The sequence below is a fragment of the Lactuca virosa genome, chromosome 3 (assembly GCF_052849685.1).
Source record: "Lactuca virosa cultivar CGN04683 chromosome 3, Lactuca_virosa_CGN04683_v6, whole genome shotgun sequence".
NCBI classification, from domain to species: Eukaryota; Viridiplantae; Streptophyta; class Magnoliopsida; order Asterales; family Asteraceae; genus Lactuca; species Lactuca virosa.
Genome location: NC_136428.1, coordinates 376,010,990 through 376,015,505, shown reverse-complemented (window position 1 = coordinate 376,015,505; position 4,516 = coordinate 376,010,990). Strand labels below are relative to the sequence as shown.

The 4,516-nt window shown below is 39.9% G+C and overlaps 1 pseudogene; it reads right to left on the bottom strand.

The window, feature by feature from the left end:
- Window positions 1-1,664: 1,664 nt before the first annotated feature.
- LOC145164955 (UDP-glucuronate 4-epimerase 1 pseudogene) lies at window positions 1,665-3,106 on the bottom strand (annotated as a pseudogene).
- Between the last annotated feature and the right edge of the window lie 1,410 nt (window positions 3,107-4,516).

Sequence of the window (4,516 nt, the reverse complement as noted above, 5' to 3'; positions counted from 1 at the left end):
TACAGTATATTACTATTCTGGATGCTTATCACCTGCAATAGTTAAACATTGAGAGGGATAAGCGGGTGACGCTTAGTGAGTTCAATAACAGTTACAATATAACGCTATGTCATATATATATATATATATATATATATATATATATATATATATATATATATATATATATATATATATATATATATATATATATATATATCAATATGACAGGAGCAAAGAGGGACAAAGAACAACAAAGGCATATGTGTATCATACGACAGGCTTTCCATATCAACCAACGATTTGATTCAAAGATTTACGATCAATGAGATACAACAATTTCAACATGATATACATCAAAAAGACTTCAGCCCAAGTGGCACAGAAAATAAACGATTTCTGATTATTATTTTGCTAGAATATACAAGCTTTCACCCCTACCTAGCCCGATGCCAATACCAAAAGTGCTACGAGTCATGCTCTACATGGCCAAAGGCACAAAGCCAATACCATAAGTGATATGAAACATGTTGTACATGGCCAAAGGCATATATCCAGTACCAGAATAATACGAGACGTGGTCTACATGGCCAAAGGCTCAAAGCCAAAATAACACAGGAAAGCACATTGAACATATAACACATAACATATAATTGTCCCTATATTGAACTCACCGTGAAATAACCGAATGATAAATTGATAATTTGGGCAGCACTTCGTTCCTAAAAATGACTTTCTTTAACGAAATTGGGGATTACAGTTGTAAACCGGGCTTTGTGTGGGCAGATTTTCGACTGAAATTATTATTTTCTCGAGGTCTTCGGTGCGTCGGGACTTGCTTCGGGTGTTGGGGTAGTTCCCTAGGCTTCGGGAGGTGTTAGGGTAGCTTCAAAGGAAGTAGAGGGTGAAAAAGAGTCAAAATTGTAAACAAAATTCGAAAACCTCGCATCCTTTTTATAGTGGTCCGAAGCACCTGACTACGTTGGCGTACCTCGGTACGCTGGGTGTACTTCGGTATGCACAGCGAACCTTCGTACGATGCGCGTAGGTACGTGTCTTCTGATGGGTATCAGAGCTTCGGGCATGGCACAGTTAGGACACGCGTCCATCATGCGAATGAGCTAGGTGTCTGATACGTGTCTTCGTAGTACGTTGGGCGTTCGTATGAAGTACGCTGGGCGTACGGCCTCCTTGAAGTTTGTGCCTAAAACTTCAAAAATTCATATTTTTCACGTACGAGCTCTGTTTTTGACGTTCTTTATATCCACTTGTAGGTGAGATTATAGTCTACAACTTTCGTTTAGATTCCGTCGGCTATTTTTGAATTCATTTTTAATATTATATTTTTAATAGGCCGGGACAGGAAATGTAAGGTCCTAGAAACATGATCTTGACTAGTGATCAAGCAATCTAACAATCAAACAAGATAACAATGGAGTAGAAGAAGATTAAACCAAAGCTTGCACACGTTTATAGAAGAAAAACGTCTACTACAACTTGGACACAAAAACCATAAACACAGAGGACCATCAACAACCAACAACAGACTCAGACACTCACTATATATAGGAAGGAGGGACTGGCAGTAAACAGGTTTACGGCCGTAAACTATCTCTAGCCGTAAACTCACCAACAACACATCAGTTACATGTTAATGACTCAATAAGACCTATACATTAATTACCCTAGCCCAAACCATTAACTAGACCCTTCAATCTCCCCCCTTGGTTTGGGGCTAGCTGTGGCTCAGTCCCTTTCAACGACAAGCACATCGGATCCTCCCATTTCCCCACACCACATCTCTTTTCCAAAATACTCACCAACGTCGGCACCGTCACCGGCGACGTGTTTGCAAGATTAAATATCTGGTACGGCGCTGCTCCTCTCTTCTTCCCACCCGACCCGGTACTCTTACCAGATGTATCCAACGACGCAACACAAACTTTCACAATATCATCAATATATGTAAAATCCCAGGCCAAATCGACCCGATTTTTTCCTCTTTAGACAGTTATCGGTTTCCCCTGTAGAATATTCTAGGTGAAAGAGAAATATGCCATGTCCGGTCGTCCCCGCGGGCCATAAACAGTGAAAAACCTCAGTCCGATGATTGATAACCCGTAAATATGGTTGTATGTATGTGTAATCACTTCACTGGCTTTTTTTGTGGCGACGTAGAGAGATGTCGGTTGGTCGGTCCGGTCGGATTCGGAAAATGGCGACTTATCGTTTAACCCGTAGATGGAGTTGGAGCTAGCCCATACGATGGCGGGTCGGCTGACTTGCATTGTTCAAGAAGTGTGACCAGTCCGGCGACGTTGCTATGGACCTATGAGTGTGGGTTTTCCATGGCGTATAGGACTCCGGCATGTGCAGCCAAGTGCATAACGTGGTTAAACGCCACCACGTCGAAGAGCTTCGCTAAAAGTTGTCGGTCGTTGATATCACCCTCGACGACGAAGACGTTGTGTGAATCGAGAAGACCACGTCGTGCCTTTTTCTATGATGGGTCATAATAGTCGTTGAAGTTATCAACACCAACAACGTCATCGCAGCGTTTCTTCAACGCCAGGGAGACGTGTGTTCCGACGAAACCGGCAGCGCTGGTAACGAGAACGGAGATACCATTAGAACGACGGATCTGAGCCGATGAACGGATTTGTTTCTCCCAAAGGAGCCCACTAATGCCACTGTGACCTCGCGACGTTGTGTGGTGGAGGTACCTGCTGCCGGAATCAACGAAGCTTTGGATGATCAGATACGACGCCATTAGAGCTACCAAAAACAAAGCCCAGAGAAAAATCGTGCTGGTGGAGGTGAAACACCGGTGAACCGCTCTGTTCATCGTGTAATGATGATGGGCACGCTCGATCTTAATTTTACCTGGGGTTGAAGGAAACAGTTGTTCATCCAATTGCGACATCTTTAAATAATTGATTGGGTATCTATAAAGAGATAAACTCTCGATTGAATTTCAGATATATCCGTAATTATACAAGCTGGAATTCGTTTTTGTCGGAACAAATTTGAAAGACAACAAACTGGATATTGTTCTATTTCCTATTTGGCTATTTCCCTGAAAACGAAGAACAGGGTCTATAAACAGATGCACGGAACATGGAAGAAAGTTTTCGTCTGCACCTGATTTTCTTTCGGATATGCAGCTCACAAAGACATGAGCTAACAACCTCCATAACGGTGGCAGCAACTTCTTCAAAGTTAGAGGGAAAAAACTTCCATATCCCATTTAGATAAGAAATTTTTCAACTTGAGTGATCTCGATCGCAGAGGGGAAGGTTGATTGATCGTCAATTTTGAGAGCATCCCTGATGAACTGTTCTGTGATGATGATTTTGCAATTTTTGACTGTAGTTTCAACAGTAACAGATCCATCACTTCCTTTCTTCACATCTGCTGATCTCCAGAATTCCTTGATCAAACCTTGATAGATTTTTGGATTAACAGTCAGAGCAGTAGACAGGCAACATGCTCGCAGTCCATGCATCATTGATTTGAATTCTCCGTGAGCAGCAGAAGGATCAGCCAAGAGAATAGCCAGGTTGTGATTGTCAGCGAATTTGAGTTCTGCCATTTCAATCTGCACTGAACCAAGCCAAGTGAGAAAACAATTTATTAAATCATTTAAAATTGATGTTTTTCTCATTTTACAATTTAGTTAGTCTTTTAAATGAACCAAAGATTGAAAAGTCAAAATCGAGTTGACCAAAAATGGGTTTACGGTCAAGGAGAAGTTTACGGCCGTAAACTCATGGCCGTGAACCCTGGCCGTAAACAGCTGGCCGTGAACTCATGGCCGTAAACTCATGGCCGTGAACGGCTGGCCGTAAACTCATGGTCGTAAACGCCGATAATGATTTTCCACCGATTAAGTCCTCAAAACACGTTGATTTGATGCGAAAATAACATATCCTTGATCGGAATCAGTGTACCTTCAAAGTTAACGGATCAATTTCACAAAATTTCACGAAAAAAATTTTAGAGAGAGAGAGAGAATTAGGAGTTTGCGGCCGAGAATAAGAAAATGAGGAGTAACATGGTTTTCGGCTGTACACAATTCCTTATATACCCTGGTCCAAAATGCCATGGGCCGCAATCCACAATGCATAGAATAAAGTCCAATACCCCAAAACTTTATTAAAAATAAAAACATTTTGAGGACAAAAATAAAATAAGAAAATAAAAATAAAAATAAAAATAAAAATAAAAATAAAAATAAAAATAAAAATAAAAGTAAAACTAAATTTTTTTTATAAAAAACTACTACTAAAAATTATCAAGAATTTTATAAAAATAAAAAGTAAAAATGAAGTAAAAATAAAAATAAAAATAAAAATAAAATTTTAAATGAAATTAAAATTTAACAGGAATTTAAACTAATTTCACCTCTTTCTAACACTAATAATAATTTTGTGATATTGGGATCAAAGTTGTTAGACAGCCTTAATCCACTTATCGATACTTCTGTCTTCATATCCATGTATGGTCGATCGCCAGTATTGTGGTCCACTTAAACACG